General features: G+C 41.3%; 1 long non-coding RNA gene across 14 annotated transcripts in view; it reads right to left on the bottom strand.

Annotated features, from left to right (window-relative positions):
* LOC311441673 overlaps positions 1 to 24,683 on the bottom strand; it is a 149,127-nt gene that overhangs the window by 65,191 nt on the left and 59,253 nt on the right. For 9 of the 14 annotated variants that reach the window (XR_014696130.1, XR_014696131.1, XR_014696132.1 and 6 more), the window contains exon 3: positions 13,705 to 13,810. This is a non-coding gene — a long non-coding RNA (uncharacterized lncRNA). Of the gene's footprint in view, positions 1 to 3,723; positions 4,553 to 12,551; positions 13,271 to 13,297; positions 13,811 to 24,683 lie in introns of those variants that run through there. The other 5 variants (XR_014696139.1, XR_014696140.1, XR_014696141.1 and 2 more) reach the window with 5 other exon arrangements.

The following is a 24,683-nucleotide window of genomic DNA, read 5'->3' on the forward strand; positions in this document are numbered from 1 at the left end:
GACTTCTGTCAAGCAAGAACCCTCCCTCCTCCGCCTAAAAACTCTCATACGAGCCAAACAAGGGCAGGCTCCAAGTCCAAAAAAAAAAAAAAAAAAAAAAAAAAAAAAAGCACTATCTGCACTGGTTTTCCTTAAGGCACATTAATAAGGAGTGATAAATATGACAGCAGAGAGAATTTAGATTGCTAATAGCTCGGGCCCACAAAGCATTTTGCACAGATCACTGCAGACAAGAGACCCAAAGCACGCACAAGGCTCTTGTGTATAAAGCACTGCCAAAGGACACTAGATGCAACTCACACTGAACAGCAAAATACTTGAACCTTTCTCTTATTATCTTAGAAACCTGACTGAGACCTGCATAGCAGCATAGCTCAGTCTTTTAAAAAGGGACCTGAAACTACGGCTCTTATATTGAGCAATATTTACTCACGTAAGACCACAATCCCACTCAAGTTTAATCAGAGTGAGAGCAAATCAAACAACAAGCCAAACAGGGATGCTTGAACAGGGAAGCCCAGCTTCTGGTAGAAACTGCACTTAATGCCCATTTTTGACTGTAGTAAAGAGTTATTTCGAGATAATTTCATTTGCTCTTCTGAGACTACAAACCAGAAACACACTCACAGTTTTCATACTTCCCTGTTCTTCAGAAACAGTAATCCTTTCAATATAAGTGGTTGTTCAGAATAAAGCAGAGATATTTTCTTGTAAATATTTAGATTAAAAAATACATATATAAAATATTTTAGAACAGTTGCTTTCAATGTCAAAACTCTTTCAAAAATTCTACTGAAAAATCATTTGCTCACATACCTTCAATATAATAATTCTGTTTATCCTGCAATTATGTTGCCTCCGAAAACAAACTGCTAATATTGCCAAGCCTTTCATGAGCAGAAGATGGATAACTGTACAGAAAATCTGGAGGAAGGAAGACGCATTGAATGTATAAACACTACTTTTTGTGGTCTTACTAGTATGCTGAGGCTTTCCTCTGTATGAGGACTGGGACTCACCAGGCCAATGCAACATTTTTCATGTTTAGAAAATACAGGATGCAAAATAAATGCAAAATACAGGATGAAAATACAGGAGGCAAATCACCTCAAAGAAACACCCAATCAGCCAAAACAATGCCAACCCACCTCCTAGGCTTCAAGGTATATTTGCCCTGTGATCAGCTGTGGAGGTTAGAGTTTCTATCCTCATGGAGAGCCACATCTATCATCAAGTTGTGGATTTCAGTTTTTCCCAGGGATTTGCCTGGAAACTTCACATGCTGACCAGGACCTCTGCAGGGAGCTGGAGAGCCAGACCTTTCTGTTTGGCCACAAACATGGCACAAGCATATGAGCCTAGGGTGAAGGCAAGCAGATTTCAGATGTAATTCACATGGAAGGATTAATCAAATCACTATGGGCAGTTTTTTTTTGGTTTTGACAAGTGAGCATTTTCCAAAAGAAAAAATCAAAAATTTCCAAACCCAATCCACACCTGACACACTAAAATCTTCAGTCAATTAAGGGTCAAATCAACTAATGGTCTTAAGTCATATTTTATCAAAGTATACAAAATCTAACTTGTTTTCTAACATAAATGGAAGTTTTTTCATATTATATATTTTGGTGCATAATCACAGGATGAGGGTTGAGAAGTTCAATGCCTATTGACAAGAGAGTAAATTTTACCTTTATGTGTGCAGCAACACTATATCAGCCATGATTTAAGTGCAGGCACTTGCCCAGGAAATCAAACTGCCTCGGCCCCAGGGAAGTTGATAAATTGGCATTTCTTCCATTGTCACTTTGCACAGAGCCCCCGAGTTCCTGTTGCTTTTCCCGTCCTTGGGAACAGCTCCAGCATTCCCCTTCGGAGCATGTGGAGAAGTGCACTGCTAATGTGCACGCTGACGAGTCTGTAACCTTTCCTGGAGATGCATCCATTGGAGTAACAGCCTACATCTTCACCGGAAAGAAGGCATTAGCTATAAAATTGTGCTTCAAAAGCACTTAAAACTTCGACCATATGTTTATAACTTCATTTTTGCAAATTCTCTTTAAGGGAAAAAGCACAAAAAAGAGACCCAGAAATTAACAGCTGTTTCAGCTAGAAAGGTATTTCACACATTGAGAACCTGCTTACACAAAGCTATTATTGTGTTTATATAGACAAAAATTTGGTTTCCTAATTAGCACTGGGAGGCATGTAAAGCAGGCTGGATGCTTTCTGGCCAGTATTCTGCAGACTACAAGTTTATACTATTTGTTTGTGTTTTCTTCTCCAAAAGAAATTCTCTTGAAGAAATGAATCCTCCTACATTAAGGGAATTACTGGACACACGGTTCATCAAAATGTATCCACAATAAAATGCTTCTTTTACCGTTCTGCTTAATTAAAATCCAACTATTAAATATATAATTCCACAAAGTTTGCTTTAACTATTAATTAGCTAATGGACAAAATACAAAATACCCAATACAAAGCAAAAAAGAACACTCACTAAATCCAACAAGATTCAGTAGAGTAGGATACACTGAAACTTTTAAGATGTAGCTGTACAACATCCTTTTAAGGCATGGAGTACAGCTACAGCATACTTGTGTTGATGTTCAGTTGCTATTATATTTTTCATTTTTTTAAAAAAAGGCACTTCAATGACAAGTCAAGAGATGAAGGATGTGTTCATAAACTCTGATGAATTGAGTTAAGGGAGCTTATCAACAGTACAGGAATAAAAATTGATGTAGTTCAAGCTATTAAAAAAGATTATAGTGGACACTGCTTAATGCTGACATTGAGCGTGGTGCAGGCTGAGCGAGGATATCACCACAATCTAGATGAATTATTAGCTAAAATGCCCAATGCTGACTGCCATAAACATGTAAGAAGCTGAGACGAATCCTTGCCCAGCTCACTCTGGAACACATTTAAGTTTTGAAATTCATCGTGCGGGCAGCAGAGCCCTAGCAAGCAGACTCTAAAAGCTGAAATACTATGCAAGACACAGGTATACAAACCAATTAATTTCAAATAATATAGTATAATTTGCATATTTTAAGGTTAAGGTTTTATAAAACCAACAGTAAGACATGATCCTTTTGTTCAGGCGAGTTTATCTCCCACTCTTCAGCAGCTCTACACATTTGCTGTCCTTCCTAGGCCATCCCTCTGCACCTGCTCTGTAGATATCTGACCCCCAAGGTCTGCATCCAGGAGCACATCAGGGCACCAGAGTTACTCACTGAAACCAGACCACAAGTACTCAAGAAAATCAGACACACGTGGGGAGAAAAGTGCATCCATCACCACCTTCCATGACCAGAAACAGAATATATCAAAATTTAGGTGGAGGAGACATTTATCAGCTAAGTGTGATAGCGCAAGTGCATGGGCTCTTTGTTTTCAGGTTGAGGAAGTTCAGTAAAATAATGAGGTGCAGTTTTATGCCAAGTATATCAATTGTGAGACTACTGGGTTCTCTAGTGTCACTTTATAACCTAAAATACCTTCAGATTAAGACTTAATACATTGTGCTCACTGGAACAAATGTCCAACATTTGAGATGTTTCTTGCAGGGTTATTAAATGGATTATCATAAAAGACATTACATTGCTAAACTGAATTATAGCATATAAATGAAAAGCTTAGAGAAGAGAAATGGATTAACAAGCTGCTAAAAGCAGCAGCATATGACAAAAAGATAACAACCATAAAATAAAATGATTTTGGAAATTTTATTTAAAAAAAAATATTCTGAGAAAAACTTACAGTGGTCAAAATTATCATTTAGCTCACACCTGTGCTGCATATGGAAGAGAGATGGGAAACAGCAGAAATAAATAAGGCAGCATCCTGCCCTCAGGGAGAACCAGAGCCGTGCTTTCCTCCACACAGGAGGAACGAGCACACACATGTGGCAGGGGTCCTACGGGCAGCACCACTTTGGTCTTTGCTTTTAGAAATTCTGCCTTCTCCAGCAGGGCCTCCTGTGGCAAGCTGAGCTGCATCGCAGCATTGCTGTCGCCGGTGCCATCTCCTTACATTTCATTACATCCAATTTTCCCTCCCGTGCTTCATAACTTGACAGTTTAAATTGCATCAGGCTCAGAGGTGGCGTGTGCCTTGTCAGGCTGCACGCAGTTTGTTTTCCCTCTCCTTACAAGAGACAACACTAATTAAAGTGCAGATTAGATTTTAAATACTGGATTATTGCTTTTCTTCAGGGAACTCGGTGTATCATTATTTTTATTTTCATGTGTGGATTCTGATGAAAAGAGAACGTGGAGATTTAGCTTCTCCTCTTTAACTGATATCAGCTGTCTTAAGACATCTCTGAATCCCATAATCACATAAACGCTGCTGCATGCTGTCACTGCAGGTTACTCGGTCAGCAAGAGGTCTGAGGACAAAACCAGCTCTTGTCCACGGCTCCAGAGGCTTCAGTGAGCAAATGTACAACAGCCACACCGACTGCAGAATGGCAGGCCCAGTGTCAGGTTCTGGGGTTTTATTTCTCAAGAGGAATCACATTCTTCTGTGGGGAATGATGCTGTAATGACAATAAATATAGGGACCGTCTGGGGTGGGAGATACTTTTCCCAAGAGGATTTTTAAACTACTTTGGAACAGCACTTGCTGTTATGGTCTTAGGCTCTGCATTATACTCCTAAATATGAGCATGAGCCACCACGTTTAAAGAATCTTGCTAAAAAGTCTAAGTAATCATCATCAAAACCTGCAAGAACTGTAAGTTCTGTTCCCTTCAAGTTCTTTAAGAAAAAAAAAAAAAAAAAAAAAAAGCTAAAACCAAGCTTTACGAACAAAAGGATTTCAAGCTTCAGGCCAGACGGCCACCAAGGCACGGGCAGGGCTAGAATCACTTGGTGCTTTGGATGCCCATCTCTCCTGGGGGAGCTTCAGGCACGCATGGAGAGGGAGTGCTGGGGACAAGAATAATATTCTTATGCTAAGGAACCAAGGGCGCTAAGACTCACCTAGCTCCCTTTTAATGGGGGCTGAATGCAGCACTTGGAAAGAAGAGGGTGCATGAATATGGAATTGCATGCAAATGCCAGCCACACAGCGGGTGCCTCTTCGGGTGGATTTTTAGCACTTTGAAGCTAAGGAGCCGTAAAATGTTTCCGTGCTCTCTCACCTTACACTCATTTCGCACTTTGGGCTACAAGTAGTCCTATGTCTCTATACCTAAATGCCAAAATATACATGGATTTCTACCCAAAGCCTTTAATCTACTGTAGCTTTTAACATATAAACTATTTTAAAGCTATTTCAACAACAGTTTTTCAGCAAATCATCTACAGCATTACATTTTTAAGATTAATTTTGCAGTCTTTCTGTTAAGATTTTGAGTGAACTATTAATCATAAGGCTAAGAGACTCTTAACCAATTGATGGTTTTATGGTTATAGCTGTTATTAATCAAGTATTGTTTTGCCACACTCTTTATAGCATGCCGTTTTGTATTTTCACAAATACTTCACACCTAGTTTGTCATTTTCTCCATTGTTTTTTGTATTTAAAACAAACAAAAAATAAAAGCAAAATTAATAGCAGTATTTCAAGTACTAGTTCAGGTTTTAAAAGTGAAAGGTGCTTAAAGGTACAAGATGGTGATTGAACAATAAAAAAGCAGAAATTCAAACCAAATCCTAAACACACACACACACAGCCCTTGCTAATAATTCCCAGGGCAGCTCTGTCCTGCAGGGCACTGCAGAACAAACACAGCAGCACCTAGGGATGTGAAGCACATCCAAAGACCTTTTGGGGCTCTGCCCGTCTCAAGGCACAACATCTCACTGAGCAGTGCAACACAGTGCCATGGCCCTGGTGTGTGTTCAACCCCAGAGAAAGAGCAGAGCCCTGAGAAAATAGGCCCCAGGACCAAGGGGCTGATAAAGCAGCACCCTGTCTGGGCTCCAACCTAATGTTCTCAGCTCATAAACCTTCCCCAGGATATTCTTAAAACCACCTTCTGCTTTTCCTCGCTCACAATGTTACTTTTCTATAACCAGCATTGACAGCTCTACATGGTATCAATCTCTTCTCTGATGGCCCCAGTGCATCAAAAACTTTTACAGCTGTTGTGCCAACAGACAAAAACCTAAATGCATGCTGCAGTTGCAGAGGGAGCATCTTTTCTGGGGACGTGAAAAACACCCTTGCATATTAAGCTCTCTGTTGGTGGCTACTAAATTGTAGGGCAGGAAAATAAACTGTGGTTGAAAAATATGCTTTCCCTTCTCCCTGTCCCATCTGCAAAGATCCGCTCCTGCCAAGTCCTGTGTGCTGCACCTCAAGGAGACCACGTTGAGCGTGTCAGAAAGGTGTGGAGCTGCATTTACCATGATCACTGATAAATGAATTAAGAGCCTTATAAAAGTGATGGAAATAGCCTATTTATAGTTGAAAGAATATTTACAAGCCTCAGAGGAAAATTGCAATTACATTTTCGGTTTAAAAAATGTCATCGTCTCCTCTAACCTTTTGTTGCTTTCTCATGCCCTTCAAAGTAAAATGAATTCACGGGAAGCGCCGGATGGAAAACTTTACCTGTTACCTTGTCAGTTTGCAGAACAGAGGCTCTGGCAGCACGAGCTGCCAACAGAGAGGCCATTGCTGCAAACCAAAGGGTGTTGAGCTCCCGATGCAGCGCTGACAGATGTGGTACATACAGCACAGTGCGAGCTGCCAGCCCTGCAAGCCTGAGCTGGCTGCAGGGCAGGGGTTGCAGGGGCTGCTCTGCCCCACGCCTCATCCTGTGTGGTACGTGTGTTTGTCTGCCCTAAAAATCTGTTCCTGCATGGTACGGGCCCCCCTGCAGCAGCGTAGCTGTGCTCATGGCTTTTCCAGCAATGCTAGTGCCAGCACTGAGCTCCTCTAAGTGCCCCTGCAAGTGTGCAGGGTGTGAACAGAGGCTGGCAGGTGGGTAATCAGTCACTGCAGAAGTGCCAGTGCTATGTCCCACACCACCCAAGACAACACAGGGAGGAAAAGCAGAGCAGAGGCACTTACCTGTCACCACATCACCCCCCCAGCCCCCAGGGGGACCTGCTCAGACCAAAGGCTCAAGACCTCATCCCCAGAGTAGGGCTCCTCGCAGGGTCTGGCAGAGCACCTGAGTGCTTGTGGACTGGTGCTGCAGTCCAGTGCTGTCCTCCTGCTTTGTCCCCACACTGGCTTGCTTGTTTTTTTTATCCACAGTGTTTTCTTTAAAACCATAATTCAGGAAGCACAATAGGACACACGCTTCCCCAGCTTGCTGGGAAGCCCCCAAAGCAGCTGTGTGCCTACAAGGTGCAATCAAGCCCAGTCTGCTTATGCTATTTTCAATAAGTCACTAGAGACTTCTTTTAGTATGTTTCTAGATGATTTAGTTTGTTCTTGTTTAATTCAGTTCCTAAAAAACCCTTTAAGTAGTGCACAGTTCAAAATCAGCAGCAGTTGAGAAGCCCCATGGCTGGGAGAGCTTAGGCAGAAATTAGGGACTGCCAATGCAAGCTAACATCTGGCTTAGCCTCTCTGTAACCCAGTCCAGCTCGGCATCGCATCCTGGAACAAGTGCCTGTAGATGAGCTAGACAAGCACTTACACACATTAGCAAACTCAGGTTAACGAGCAATCAACTCGCTTAAATGCAAACAGGGACCAAACTCTCCAGCCCAGATATGCCCAAAGCGGGGCCCTGACCCTCTGCCGTCCTGCCCTGTGCCCTCTCGTTTACACTTGCAAATCATGAGTACAAAATATCATCAAACGAAATAAATGCAAAGCAACACACAAGAGTCCTAAGGGGACAAATTATTCTCTCATTTACGTTAAGGTAGTCCCGGAGTAACTCACTTGACTTCAGCCAAATTGAGCTGTACTTATCCGACAGTAAGCAGGAGCTCACATGACTTTTTATCGTTTCAAGTCAATCCCCCAAGCCCATGGCACTAAAATCACCACCACCTGATCCTTCGCAGGTTGCTGTTAACTGCATGCAGATTCCTTCCACGCAGCATCTTTTAAGGGTTTCCTTCCCAGGAAGCACAACATTAAAAGCCTCAAACCACGCTATCAGCCTGGGGATCACACAGGATCGGCAGCACTGCACAGCTCTGTTGTGTTGGAGTCCATGCTGTGCAGGATCCAGCTGCTCCACAAACACTGCAAACATTCGCTTCCTCCTCCCGGTGCAAACTGCGAGAGTTAGACCATATATGTTTTCCTGCTGTGTTACAAAAAAGTGGCTTAGCTTCCAGATCAGCACTTTTAATATAGCTCAAATTAGTTTAGTTATAGCTCAAAAAAAAAAAAAAAAAAAAAAAAAAAAAAAAAAAAACACTTTGTTGTTTCAGGCTGTTAACCACAATGTCTTATAAAATGAAACATGTTTACTGTCGCTTTGGAAAAGTCATTCTTCCTTTATGAATCTGGCAAGGAAGGATTCAAAAGATACCAGTGTGGGACTGTTATCATGCACAAGCTAGCACTGTCAGGCTTCATTACTTCCAAGGCAAAAATTACAGAACGGTGCTTTAAAGGCTGAGGCAGGAAGGCACAGCGGCAGGGGGATGACACCAGCTGCTGGCACCTTGCACTGCAGCACGGGGGCTGCAGCCCCTGCCTGCAGGACTGATTTATTGCAGCAGCCCCCAGGAACACTGCCCGTGGTACCACCACACACAGCTCCACTCGGGGAGGGCTGGTTCTGCGGAAAAAATAAGGTTTTTGGTCCTTTGAATAAATAAATGCATTATTTTTTAAAAGAAAACATTCTAAAGATGGGAGGGAAAACCCCACTTCCAAAGGATTTATTGGGATGCTGAAGCTAAGAAATTTGTTCATTTTTAGAAACAATACTGGCCAAAACTCATCCTCATTGCAGATTTGTGCCTGTCTTAATTCTAGAGTTTCGTGTGGGGTTTTTCACCCCTCTTCTGAAGACACAAGTTACTGGCCTTTGGCAAGGATAGTTTCAGGAAATCCCCTTTGTGCTGCAGCCCTGACCTCCCTACACAACAAACTAAAATCCAGAGAAATGAACATCCCTGCAAGACCCTCATCATCCCCTGAGTCTCCCAGGTTGCTGTGGCTGGTCGGTGCCCGGTGGTGTCGGTGTCGTTCATGCCACAGCCTGGTGCCGCTGCTCTCCATCCTGCTCCCAGCCTCCCTGTATTTCACCCTCTCCCTCCCCTTTTTCCTCCCAGTAACTCCTCAGGTCTTTGTCCATCAGAAAAGAAAACTGCCTGCAGAGTGTCTCAGCGCTCTCTGAGATAACATCCCTGCTGAGGAGCTAAAGGATGGATTTGGGTCCTGATTTGGGCAGCTGGGTAACAGATACCTGTTCATAGCCTGACTTAGCAGCATGTTTTCCAGTTTCCTCTAAACAGCTTATTTTCCAAAAATAAGCAGCCAGGGTAAAAGTTTACCCGCAGGCAGAACACTCGCATGAGACTCAGTCACTTAAGCTCAACTTAAGCCTTACTTTGATGGTATAACAGGAATTTACATGGTACACACGACTCTCTCAAGTTCCCTACACAGGGATGATTTCACCCTCTTTGCACTTCAAAGTCTCAGCTTTCCCATCCAGCTTTTCAGAGTGTGCATCCCATTGTGCTCTTAACACCTTTCATCCCTTTCAAATCACACCGTGGTATCTCGCAGAGCTATAAAAGCACCAGCCTGTGACCAGCGGGGATCCACCAGCCAACTGGAAGCTCGGGGTAGCTCCAAGCTAACATCAAGCAAACATCCAGCTCGGCTCGCTGCAGCATCGCGTGGGGCCATGCAAACAGCTCCCAGCAGCACGTTTCCACTACAGAGCTGCACCTTCAGAATATTCTTTGTTTTGAAGAAAGAAGGAAAGAAATGAAATAAGAGAAGAAAACTTTTTAAGATTGACTTCTTGCTCTCACTGCTGGCAAAAGAAGTGTTTGCACGTACTGCTCAATTCATGCAAACAAAAGCTTTTACCACATCCTCCGTCTTCCCACATTGAAAGGCAGGATAATTGGAAAAGGCCTTTTGGCACTGGCACCTAGACCAGAAGTGCTATTTCCAGGAGACAGGCTCATAGCTTGCTGTGAGCAGAAGAGTGTGGCCCCCACATAACCCCAAAGAGAAGACCAGGCACCTCCCAAAGAGCAGAAGTACACAGAATACTCAAACAAATGTGTCTGAGCTCCTACAATGAGTGTATTTAAATCTACACCAGACCAACCATCACAGAGTTTGTAATTTCTTTTTCATGTCTCTTAATTAAAATTTGTCAGAAACTTCGGGATGCTTTTCAGCAGTGCCCAGCACTCCCTATCTCCTGTTGTGAGTCATAATGTCCAGCTTCTCAAAAGGGGTTTGAACATTGTGCTTTTTTTTTTTTAAAAAAAAAAAAAAAAAAAAAAAAAGAAAGGTTTAATTTTGAGCATAGACCCATGAAGTACACTCGGATCACCCCAGCAGATTTCACAACACTCATCTTAGACCATGAATGTCATGAGCAAATTTTGGTATTCAGAAAAGCAAACTTACGGAGAAAGGAGCTGTGAAAAGCTTCAGTGGAAAATGCTGCACACAGATCCCATCCCTGCCTAGGAGCAAGGAGTCTTATTTCTGCCCCGAACCCCATGCTTGGGTCATGGGGATGTTTTGAACCTTTCTGATGAAGTTGTCCTATGAATCTCAAATCTTTCTTGGATGAGAATTACCTTTCCAGTTGAGACAGGCTTTTTGTCCCTGCCTCCCAAAGTTTTCATTGTTTTATAATAAGGAAACAGCATTTTAAGATAAGAGCCCAGTGACTCACAGAGTGGGATCTAAATGTTCCCACAGCCACCTGACAAGGTCATTCTCAAAACTTCAGCCTCAGAAAATAATAAAATATTCTTTCAAAGTAGAAATGTTCCTACAGGAGGATATTCCAGCATCCCTCCTTCATGCCTCCAGCATAACCTGATCCTCAAGTAGATTAATTAGGGAAAAGAGCTGAACCCATCTCTCCTGCTTCTGTACATATTAAGACACTGAACTATTTCAGAGGGTTGCATGGACCTCACTGAGGACCTTGCTTCAGGAGCCCATGAGTCGCTCCCTGCATTAACAGGAATTAACTGCAGAAGGAAAAATGGTTCCCATTCACCAATTTGACCCAGTCCTTAGCAGTTTGTTGGAAAGTCTCAGATATGTCAGTTTAGGTTGTCTTTGACGTCTCTGCTGTGCTGACAGCAGAACTGGGCTGAACCAAACTCTTCAAAGTCATTTCAAGCAGCCCACAGCTTTTGGGCACTAATGACCTCAGCTAGCGAGTTCCAATTTCCAACAGAATTGGACTAAAAAAAAATAGCTTCAAAGTAAACTGATAAAATGATGCTTTGTTCTACAGTTTTCAGATGCCATTAGGCACAGTACCATGAACATGGAGGGTGGCTTGATACCAATCTTTGCGTGGCCTCAGGTACTTAAAATTTCCCTTTCCCATTAATACAAAGATTGCACTGCTGAGGGGTCATTGTGCTTAACATTTCTTAATTGAAGGCTTTCTTGCTGTTTGCCATTTTTCAGTGACTGCATCCACTAAATGCAGCTTTGTAATCCCAGCTCATTTAGCAATCCAGCCAGCAGCAGCCTGCTCCTGGTCTTGCCTGTCCCAAAATCTGCTCTGGGCTCAAGCTGGCAGTGTTAATTCAGGGGAAGCAACTTCTGGTTAAGGCACTCAAACCATCAGGCTGTAGAAATAAATAGCTGAAGTTACCCAGGTGCTTTAGGCAGAAACCAGCATAAAGTAGGAAGAATTGGGGAAAGGAAAAGGAATGACTACATGGAAAGAATTGGGCACTACTGGGGACTAAAAAAAAAAAAAAAAAAAAAAAAAAGGAAAGAAAGAGAAAGAAGTAACAAGTAAAAGCAGGTACCATGAACAAAAGAAAGAAAGTAATTATCCAAAACTGTAAAGCATGAACGTCAGGTGTGCCCCCCTGTCTCTGACTTGAGTCAGGCATTCCTGATTCCTGAAAAACAAATCCCCCATTTCTTTCTGAAACAAACTAAACCAACAACAACAGATTTGGATCTTTTTTTTACTGATCTCCCATGAGAAAATCACTGGCTACCTCTTCACAACCATCCCTCTTGGCTTCCAAGACCATGGTCACGGACTATTTCACATCATCCAGCTCTAGCTAGGACAACTGGCTCTAATCATCCACCCCAAACATTAAAGTGCCTACGAACAGCCTTCTGCTGGCCCTTCATACGAAATGCATTTCCTACATTGGACAGAAGGGAAACAGCATTATAGCTGTCTCAGAGTTTTGGCCTGCTCTTTTGCTTGTAATCCTTTATTTTGCACACATGCAAACCAAAGTAGTGGTCAAGCCATAGATATCGATATCTTCCTGGGGTCTTGTACTGTCAGCAAAATAATGAATGGCTTCCCCCTACACCCTGATGTTAGTGACGTACAGGTACTTTGTCCTCGTTAAGCAATATTTTAGTAGCTTTCTCACATGTGCATCCTGCTGATGAAATTTTCAGTCATTAACCTGGATGGCACTACACAGCACTGATATGTTTTTCAATGTAACTTAAAGATTAAGATGCACAAAACATCTTTTCTGGAGCAGAAAGAAGTCACCCACTGTGTTGGAAGCTCTTTTTCAGTATTGCAGACCAAGTGACAGGGTTGGTTTGTTTTTCTCTCCTGCTAGAATGCTTAGAGGCAACCAAAACTAAAAGAAGTAGCTCATGGCATGAATCAAACTTAATTGCTTTCTACATTTTATAGAAGCAAGGAAAAAAAGCCTTGACCCTAACAAAGAAACTGGCAGGAAAATATAATGTCTCCTTAGAGCAATTTGACCTTCAAGCACTCCCTTCCTAGCAACTTTCTCTAATCCCAGACAGATACACTTATCAATCATAGTGGGTGAAAGAAAATGAGTCTGTCAAAACAGTGACATTGCTAAAACTATAGCCAGCAGTGTCATTTGTTAATTTGCCCAGCGTCTCTCATTTTCAGTTTTTGAGGATTTATCAAAAGTATGTTTGATCCAAAAGACAAAGTATTTAACTCTTGCCCGAAAGCCTCTGTTTTTCTAATACGGACTCCTGCTGGAATTTATTCTGGCTCAGGAACCTGGGGCTCCTCTGCGAGAGGCTTGCCAGGGACTCCCCACACATCCTGAGAATTCCAGGGACTTGGAGTTACCTGTCCACGAAAGCAAGGCCAATATGTCATTCTGAGCAGGCTGGGTCTCTTCAGCTATCAGAACAGGAGAAAAACATTAAATAGGCTTAAGTATTTTTATTTTTTAAGTATTGTTTTTAATTGTTCCCCCTTGTCTGTACTATTTAACTCCATTTAAGTAACATTTTTATTGAATTTAAAGCAAGTCAGCAGTGAAAAACAGATTCTGCTACCAACAAAACTCTTCCCTACAGTTGCTTGCTCATAGTGATTTTTTTTCCCCAGTCTGAGCAGCGTACAACTCTAAACCAGTGAGATATCCCAGCAATAGCAGGCAGAAACCTTCTGTTCCAGTCAGGACAACCTCCGCTCCAGTCTGCTTTTAGGTGGGTGCACAGCTTCCACTAGGCAAATTGTGGTGTATTGCACACAGACATCTGAGGCTGCCTTCTGATATTCAGCTGGAATGAAATGTTTCTGTTGATGGTAACTAGAAGCACAATACTTACAGAAATTAGTCTCTAGACTTCCACTCCTTGAAGAGAAATTAATACATTATTCAGAGGGTGAAGCTCAGCCTTGGCTACATCAGTCAGAACCGCAGTGCAAGAGAAACTGGGAGGCAGAAAAAAACATTTAAGGTTTTATTACTCCATTTAGAATGAAAAATGCAAAATGTAAATAAAATATGAATCCACCGGAAAAATAAAAATAAAGAACAACCCCCTCCTGCCACTGGCAGTTTTTGAAACAAATCTTTGAACTGTTCAATTTGTATTCACCTAGATCGGTTAGTTATAAGTGAGGTGCTGATGTCTTCACTCTTAAGGAAGTTATGAAATGTTAGTAGAAAAACAAAAAGCCTCTCTAATATAAGTCTCTCCCCTTTTTCTAAAATGAGGTTGTTTTCATTGCAAAATCCTTCAAGCAAAGAGAGACTTTCTTTTCCAGGTAGCATGGGAATCATTTACTTGCAAGGCAGGGCTAATTCCTGAGAAAAAAAAAAAAAAAAAAAAAAGACTAGAAACTTTCCACACAGAAATGATCATGCTTTAAAAAATAATAGTAATAATAAATATATTTGAATTCATATTTCATATGCCCTGGTTTTAAAATTAAATCCACGCTAATGGGCCGTTACCTGGATATGAACGTATCATGTAAAACAGCCAAAATGCTCCCTGCAACGTGCCAGCATGTTATGCAAGCTCCTGCAAGCTGGGGGCACCCAGCCAGTCCTTTCAGGCAGGTATCTACATCCCCACTCACAAACAAACCTGACAGGCAGGAGGGAGCTGCACAGAGGAGGAGGAGGATGCACAGGGACCATGGGTGAGTCCTGCTGCTGGTACAAGTTGTCGCCAGCACAGGAACTCCACGCTGCTCTCATCTGCTCAGTACCTACTCCACAGGTGTGTGGACATACAAACCCTCCTAGGCTGCCAGTCCAGTATATTTGACAAGCATTGTCAAAAAAATAAAACTCAAAAAATAAAAAAAAAAATAAAATTGGCAGCACTTAGAGCTGTCCAGAAGGAAACCAGTAGGAAAACACTGGTGTTGACAACATGGTTTATTGAGGAGCACTGTGCATTCAGCACACACAGTTAATTCGATACAGCTGGCATGACCCTGCACTCAAGACCACCTTATATTTTTTAAACAAGATGTGCAGCTCACTTTGAAGAAAAGTATGCTTACGCAGCTGGGTAAAGATGGCCATAACTTGTGCTTCATCTTCTGAATTTCATTTCTTTAATAGCACGCTCAGCACAACATTAGCAAAGTGGATCAGGGATCCTTGCTCAGTGTTATGCTGCACATCCAATGGCACTGCAGGCTCTCAGCCTTACATAAGAGCTAAATTTATGGTACATAAAATTAGGAAGTAAAGAAATGGGGTCAGCCACGTCTGATTTGCTTTTAAACAATTGCACTCTGGAGTGATTCAAATCCTCTCAGATTCATGGCATTTGGAATAATTGTATCATCATTTACAACCCCGCTCAGTGGCCACACGAATAGGAGACATTTTAAATCACACTGTGGTGACAGCACTGTTGGAGGGCCTGAGTCACGTGAGTGGCTTCCATCATGGCTTTATGGGACGTCTCGTAGGCGTGGTGGTGTCTGAGCATCCCCGCCTGCCGGGAGGGGGAAGGTTTGGCACCACCATGACACAGGGACGGCAGGTAGGTGGGCATGAGCTTGGCATGGACAGGAGGTATGGGCAGGTAATAGGAGAGAAGCAGCAGCATCGCCTCACCCTTCCTGCAGGTTGCCCTTACAATCAAAAGGTCACACTTATGGATCAAAATCCATTAAATTTGTGTCCACCTTGGCAAACTCAAAGTATGTTTGCTCCCTTTCCAATAGGAAATAGACATCTGTCTTGCTTAATTAATTAAGTCAATAACTAATATCAAGCTCTAAACATCCACCTGACCAGGAAGACAAACACTATAGAGCAGTGAAGACTTTCTGAATCAGAGCAGGAATTTAAGCAAGAGTCTCCCACACCCTGCCTGAGTACTATAACACCAGAGCACTGGGCTCTTCTGGGGTCTATGTCTTCTCTCCTTCCTCCAAGAAAACACATTCTGATTTTGAGAACCATTCCTGACAGAAACTCCTGATACTAAAAAATAGCATGAGTGGAATTGAACCATTCTGACTTTGTACAGAGGTCCTCTCATCACATCCAGAAAGGATTTGTTCACATTATTTACATTTTCAAAATGGTTCAGCTTATTTAAATAAGAGAAAAGTATTTGGATTAAAACAGAGAAATAATCACATAAATTATGCTGCAAGACAGCCAACTAATAAGGGGAAGTTTCACTGTGTTTTCTTAAGGTCCAAAGCAAGAAAAAAAAAAAAAATCCCTTCCCTATGATGTTTCCTGTAGCTAATGCAAGAATATTGCAATCATTAAAAGCTTGTAAAAAGAATATCATGTAATACCCACAAAACTCCAGTAAACTATGCTTCTTTCCCTAAATGCATGTCCAAATCACTGGGTTCAAAACTTTACGAGCCAAACAGCCAACAGTGTTGTGAGCTGCTACCCAAAGTACCTGCAGACATACAAGGTATGGTCACTGGTCTCCTTTCTACTTGACCATATTTTCTTGGATTCACTTACTGTAAATGGTTTTGAGCAGACTCCCTAATGCATTCCAGAAGAGTTTCTTCTTTTACATAAAACATGAAATTGCCAAGCATAGAGGCCTGCACAGTTCACTGCAGCCAGCAGAAGCCATTGATTCTTGCATTTATTTCCTCTATATTTCAAATCTATTCCTCATGGTGCCTGTCACATAGGGTTGACATATGTCACAGGATGCCATTATACACTGTGACAATGCATAGACATCAAATGCCATCTAAAAGAATATTATATTTAAAATACTCCTGCGCACACTGGTTTGTTTTATTTGCTGTGGCCTCATAATTGCCAAAAGTCAACAATCATTGAAACAATTCATCAGAGAATATAAAATTGCTGCTCTATTAAAGATAAGAAAAACTGAGCTAAGTTGAACATAACACGACCGGAATGATAAATCTGCACAGCTTGTTTTACACTTCAGTCTTTTTAATGCATAATTTATTTGTATTTATCTCCATTTATAAAAATGTAATTTTCTGTTGGGAAAGTAGCAGACCTACCTCAATGACAGAGCATGCTTTTGTGTCACATAGTGGCCAGACCATGGGATGGGAGCCAAGATAAGCCCAGTTTTTGCCTTGATGCTGCCATTGCAGGCTGTGCCAGAGCAGGTTTAGCCACCCTATGTCTCTAGGAACCCTATAATAAAATGGCTGAAATGCTACTTACTTGTAGTACTGTTCTACAACCCAGCCCACTCTCATGAGCTCAGATGTCCTCAAGCTGCAAAACTCCTGGCCATGGACCATGCAGGACCACGTACCTGCAGCACTGAGCTCACTGCATATTCCTTTGGGGCTGTGCAGTGACATAAATAAGAGGTGCTGCACCATCAGCAATTGAAATTCTTCACGCAAAATTAGACTCAAGGATGCATGACATGTTACAGAAAGAGAACATGAAGCCTAAGAGAACCAAGAGAGAACAGATACCGACAACAGCAAGCACAGGTACACCAGTACAGCATGGGCTGCAGAGGGAAATTTCTTTCTTCCAGCTCTATCAAGCAACTATAAATGACTCCTGCTCTTTTGTGAAAAGAGAACTGGGGCTTTATGTACATGCAGGAATGATGTGGGATTAAATACAACAAAGTGATTTCCTGTAGTATCCAATACCACTAAGTACTAGCAAAACGTGCCAAATGAAAGCGAAAGGAGAAAAAAGGCCAGCCTCTACTGAGACAAATTGCACAGCATGAAGCCCACAAATTTCAAACATGTCAGGATGTTTTCCAGAAAAATACAAAGAAATTCAATGAGAATTTCTTGCTCAGCAGATCCTGCATCCAGCAATCTTTCACCACGTCCACAGAGACGGTCAGCTCTCATACAGCCTTTTTGGCTTTTGCTCTATGTTTTTGATTTTGCTCTGTATGCTATAAAAATGCATTTGCTTAACTGTTTTTAAGAGTGGTACTAAATATTAACATGTCAACTCAGAAATGTGCCTGTAGAATAACAGTATTGATGCCATTTGAAATAACTGTACTATCATGAATAAAGGTCTCTGAAACATCCTTACACTTCACATTTCATAATACAGTATGGAAGTCCATACTGTAAAATGTCTCTGTAACAACATTTTTAGCAAACAAAACAAATGAAAAGTGCTTAACCTTGGAAGCATCTTCACAGGCTTAGTTAACGTAATCTGACATATATAGAGGTAGAAATACTTCCTAAACCCTTAGTAATAGCAAGTACTACACTCCATCAGCTTCTGTTGTAGGAAGTAAGACTATGACACTTGAGTTACACTGAAACATGCTCCAGGGTAAAGGCTGCCTTCAGGCATCTTTAACTTGCATGACCAGCACTTACACAGCCAGTAAGCCAAACTGACACTGACCTTGACAAGATTATGGGGGCAGTCTTTACATAATCATCAGTAGGTCTTGCTCATCATTGACTTGTGGCTTAGTCATTTGGGGAGAAAGACAGAGCTCTACATGTTTTAACTTTGGCACATGTGCTTTGTGGCAGTGATGTCTGTTCCCAGTGCCATCCAAGTGGCCAGGTGAAGATGGCACACCCAAAAGGACCGTTAATCAAAATTACCCCTTTAAAGGTCATGGGTTGCTTTGTTGCACATGTGGACTGATAGCTCTATAGTACTCAGCTGATGAGCTTGATGAAATTCCTGCTGACCTCACTTGTGTTTCAAAGATAAGAAATGACTGAAAACACATCGTGAAAGCCTTGGTGCTTCCAGCTCTGCTCTTCTGAGCCTAGCACTCTTCGATGTTTTTAAACACTTATCTTAAATGACTGCTGCAGGTTTTGACCAAAGTTTCCCCCTTCCCTTTTCAGGTACAATGAAGATAATACAATGTTTGGTACACAAACTATCTTAAATTCAAACTATTTTTTTCTTGATGGTGTGTTGTGTTACATACCCACAAAACCATTCCCCCCCCCCATGCCAAGGACATAAGACTAGAATTTTGTATGGTACAGGTACTCTGAAATTAGTTGGCTAGTCAGCAGTTTGCAGGTATTTTTCCACAAGTTTCACACACTTTTTATAGTTAATATTTTATTTAAACATCACTTAATAAGACCACAAGTTTTTACCACCAGCTTCCATTAAAGTGTTCCATTAATATCTAAAATGTCACACTAGATTAGTAAATTGTCTTAAATTCCTTAACGTCAATCATAAAGCTACCATATAGCTCGGAGCAATTATATAAGCTGAGCTTAATGAAATATATCTCAAATGTAATGAGGAAAGCTGTTCCATATGTGCATAAACGTATGCTGTTTACAGTGCAAATGCCAGATTAGCAAGTACTCCCACAAGTCACTACCCCCACGCTGGCAGTACCCAAAGAGGATTTCAGTGGGTCGCACCTTTCTGAAATACAGAAATGACTCCAGAGAAATTCTCTTTAGCTGTACATAATCCAAGTCTGTAGAGACATCACTTCACAAAAATTGTAATTGATTTAGCACAAAATAAGGTTAAATTCCTACTGGATTTCTTGATCATATATACCTACAGCAGTGTTCTGTAGCCTCCCTCATTTTCATACAGGGATCTTATAAATCCCACAAGTCTGTAGCATGCTGCTTGTCTTTCTCCCAGAATGATTCAGCCACATCAGCAGCAAGTTCCTAGACTTTTTCTCCTCAAAAAGAAAACTCTGAACTCTTCAGGGCAGAGGCTCCCTGTGACAGGCATCTCCGCTGGATGCAAGATGTTCTCTTGGCTTCCCATGACACTGCTGTGTCTGCTCAAGTAGACTTCTGCCACGAGACCCCAATGGTAAGCACAGCAATTCCTATGGTAAGCACCATGTAATTACTAAAACCCCATTTCCCATGATTCAAGCCAGATATACTCAGCTGGCTGTAATATGCACTTTCTTACTCAGATTTAGAAAATCAGTCTTTCCCCAAGATGCTGATTTATTTGTTTTCTGTGGCATACCAACAATATTTACCCAAATATTTACTATCTCTAGTTCTAAAAAAAGTTCATGGAAATTTAACCATATAATTGTATACAATATTTAGCAGCCTTATGCCTTTGTTACAGTAGTTGTAATGACACTTAGTTTTGGTAAGGATATTCGTAAAACAAGTAGCCCTTTATTATTTTATTACCTCTCAGGTACAAAGCAAGAATGACACAAAAGAGTGAAAGATACATCTCAAAAATATAGTACACTTCCCAGAGACTACCAGCTCCTCTCCTCTCACTGCATGAAGAGTTTCTACTCAACCTTGTCTGGAAAAAAAAAAAAAAAAAAAAGAAAAGAAAAGAAAAACCTACATTGTCATTCTCAAATGCATCAATTCTTTGATTGAATTATTCTAATAGTAGTTACTAGGGTCTCTGTGCTGCCACTCTAAGTCAACAGGAATCCTTTTATGAGATTCAATATACACTAAATGCGGCTTTTGCCCCTAAATGATCTAAGTGATTATTAACCATCAGAATATTATAACTGTCAGAGACAAAGAAGGACTGTAGAAGACACTGTATGAATGAAAGCAACATATTCCTTGTTTTTTGAATCCATTGTCTGCCTCTGAATGTCACGAATCCACATGACGTCCCTGACTCTTGGTCTTTGCATTTGAATAGCTAAAAAAAAAAAAAAAAAAAAGTTGTGTAAACTCATCTGGCTCAGACAGCAGACAGCTCCGTATTGAGTATTCATCAGAGGAAAGTCGTGTGTGCTGTTTATTCCAGCATGTGTTTGGAATATATTGTGCTCCTGATAAACCAGTGACAGGACTACGTGGGTAACAAGTGCAAAGAAGCTGAAACTTCCTTTTCTTTTAGTCAAACAATTTTCCCTTCCTTTGTCTTCAAACACAGATATGCAACCTTGAGAAGGACAGCAATGTCCCAACACAATTACAGTTATCAACAGAGGCCAAGAGTCCTTCTTTAATGTAACACAAATTCAGATCTAAGATTAAACTGAAAAGTAAAAATGCATTACAATAATAATTCCTTTCCTGATGTCCCACTCAAACATTCCTTCTTATGGTCTTTTCTGCATTTCTCTGATACTCCCAGAATAGATTCCAGATGATAAAAATGGAAAACGTCAAAAAAGGTGGAAAAAAAAAAATAAGTTTCATCTTTCAGGGCTGGTTATTGAATATATTATTTTAGAAAGAAGAATCTAAAAAAAGATATTTTTCTTTATTTCATTTTCTATCCTTGCCTCTGAACTCTTGGAGATCATTTGTTCATGTATGAAAACATAAATGAATCCATACGACCCCCTACGTTCATCTGCATAAGTTATTGAGCTGTGAAGAGGGTTCTGTTTTCTGAATCAGGGCATGCCTTGCACTCCAAGGACACGTCTCTGTTTCTCCTCTCACTTTTCACCCTTAGAAACAGGGCAGTGGTTGGTCCAGTAATATGTTGAGACCATTGTCTCTCAAGCTGATTCATCCTCTTTCTTCCTGTTCTCTAACACTTCTCACACACACTGCCTGCTCTTTGGGGCAGAAAACCACTTTTTGTCTTGCTCTTGAGCATAACCAAGCCAAGAGGTTATCTAGTCCACTCCCTGAACTCCAAGGCACTGGAGGAATCTAACTGATTGTAAATAGCACAGTCACATTATAATCTACATTATCAACCTCTTGGAGCAGAAAGTCTTACTGTTTCTCACATATTACCTGGCTCAAGTGCCTTGAGCGATGTCTGCTGGAGTCATCAGGCATCTATGTCACACTAATTTAAAACAACACTACTTGCACTTTGAAAGACGTTAAAAGTTCAAGAATATGAGAAGAGAGAAATTTCTGCTTCATGCTTTACAGGATAAAATATGGGAACCCCTCATTTACTCTACATGAAGCAGGTTTATTGACACAAAAAGTGTTACCACTGGACTCCAGTACGCCGGGATCTGCATCAGAGTTACAGCTGACAGCAACAAGGACAAATATGACCCTTTTGATTTTCTAATCAAATGGAAAGTGATGTTAGCCTGGAATCTTAAACATCCCATATTATCAAGAATCCAGCAATACAATGTAAGTTGAACTCTGCTAAGTGATATTACCAGCTCTCAGCATTTCTTCTCCTTGTAGATGGATGCGTTGTTAACACAGCTTACTGACAGACTTGGCACATGCAGTAAAACTACCTCTACTTTATTGCTTTTCTTCCTTTGTATTTCAGCAGAGACAACAGTGACCTGGCATAATCACCTGGCCACTACTTTTCAGTTTATCTGACAATTAAAATTAGTCTCCTGAAGAGAAGGCATGAAGGAAATACGGGGAAAAAAGGCAATCATAACCAACAAAATTACCAAAACTGCAACTCATTCTGACCCAATATTATCCTCCCGTGTCTATCCAGTAATGATGTTTCACACTCTGCCTATGACTTCAGTTAATGAAGGAACATTTCTCATCTATTCTTCCTTATTAAGAATTACTGCTGTGGTAGGGTTGAGGAGTATTTGCACACAAGGGGCTTGATGTTTACTCACACAACATGACCCAACCAGATTTCTGGGATTGCTTTGTAAGACAATTATGCTTTCAGACAGCTTGCAAATATAACCTCAAAGACAACACAAGGCTAGGACACAAGGAGCAAGCCCACCTTACATCACCTCCAGCAGTAAATCAATCACTGCTCCAGCAGACCTTCAGTTGTTCTCAAGAGGAAGAGGGGTTGCTTGTGACAGTTCTCCTGAGAGAGACAGTAACCCCAAAGATATTATGCTGACTGGGAATCAGCTGATAGGGCTTCCAGCTTATGAGCAGAAAAGGCATTGGTGTGATGGGAAGAGTTTGCTGAGTTTTGGGAAAATGAAGATAAACTGCAGCAGCAGCACAGGAACAGTAGATGAGATGCAGCAGGGCAGAGCAATGCAGGTGGCAGGATGTTTTAAGGAATTAGGACCCAGTCCTCAAAATGCACACACAAATACTTAGTTCCTACCATACAGAAAGGAACTGAAGGACCATTGGGACTGTGATTTTAGCCATAGATCTGAATCAATTAATCAGAGTTTAGGGAGAGAAGAGGGGTGCATGTCATCATTGCTACAAAATAAACACAACAGGGATAGCCCCTGGTATCAGTTGCATTGTGGCAGGCTTCAAGATTTTCAGACTCCTGATGAGCTAGAAAGAAGCTTCAAGTATTTGGAAACATTTTCCCATTCCCGTTTGCTTTCTTCTTCTGTCCCTGTCCACAGACCCTGAGAGCATCACCCACAGTCAGGACTTTGTGAACAACATATCTGTAAGTGGCTTTCACAGTGCTATCTCTGCACATGCTGGCTGCATCCCCAGCTCCAGAGCAAAAACCTGCACCCAGATTCAGAAAGGGTTGTCCGTATCTGCAGGCTATTTAGTACCCATGCTGTGCGATTTCCTTCTTTTGCAATATAATGCTCAACAGAAAGAGGACAAAAAGCAAACAGCAGTAGCTGCCCACAAACTCCAGCCTACCACTGCCTGTTTCCAGAGCTTGCTCTGCTGTTTGCACAAAGCAACATCTTCCTACAAATCACCACTTCTGCTGCCTGAAAAGACCCCAATCTCCCCAAAGACAGAACTGGAGCAGCCCCCACGTACACCTCTGCCTACACACCCAGATGAGGACTCCAGCTTTAACAGGGAAAACACATTTAACTACAAATCATGTCAGTGTCAAACAGACTATAGAAGAAATCACTTAAATGGTTATCAGGGAAGCTCGATGCACTTTTTATCATTCTTATACTCTGCAGAAATGCCAGCCGCTCCAAATGGATTATACACAGCATATGCAACATATACATGGGGGAAGGGAGCATCATAAATTAAAATACATCTTCCACATCAGCACAAAAAGCGAGACTAGTTTTGTATTCGCTACAGACCTTTAAATTGCTGAGCAAGAATGCCATCTACAGGCCGATACGATAACTTTTTCCTTCTAAATACACACCAGGAGTAGGAACACAAAGTGAGTACTCAGCATAGCATATGTTAATATGACTTTCATATGCTAATGGAAAGTTCATTAAAAATAAACAAATACAAAAGTAAAATACTCGGAACTCCTTTCAAACAAAATCAAAGACTACAGACCCTAATACTAAAATACTAAATCTTTCATAGTATAACCTAGAGAGGATCATTATCATTACAGCACTGTGTTCTCCATACATATTTTATGAAGAAACTTTTTGCACATACTTCAGAGGTTACCAGTGCATTACATTTTGTCTGCTGCTTGATTTAACCAAATGCAATGCCCTGAGGCATTTATTAAAATCAGAAAAGAGAAAAATGTTATTACTGTTAGCCTCAGACTGTAACACATACAAGGCTTTCCCAAAAAGGAACTGTCGTGTTTTTCAGTCCTTCTTATGGGGCTTTGATACTGATACCAAAATAGTCAACAGAAATATTCCTAGCCTTTTGCCACTTTCACACAGAACTTCCATACCAATGGCTTTAGACCTGGTAATATGTTAAATCAACTAAGTACCAGCACCATGGGATTTGTGTCTTGAAGAGATCAGCCCTCATGGAAAGCAAACTAAAGACCATCTGCCCTATTTCTCAGTGGGCTACCTTTGGTTGATTTGGTTACCTTGGTTATAGATACATGAGAAAATATCAGGCTATTACGTCCACACCCTGCTGAACACCTTCCACTAGAGCAAATTTAAAGCTAAACTTAAAATTATGCACTCTCTTCCCTGTCAGATCCTGATTTAAAGTCCTGATTTTTCATACAGTTCAGAAGTGCTACAACAACAAGAACAGAAACTGGAGTCCCATCAGCAGACTGAATGAAAGCAGGTAAACCAGCAAATGCCCAGAA

Source organism: Aythya ferina (genome assembly GCF_964211825.1).
Source record: "Aythya ferina genome assembly, chromosome: 9".
Lineage (NCBI taxonomy): Eukaryota > Metazoa > Chordata > Aves > Anseriformes > Anatidae > Aythya > Aythya ferina.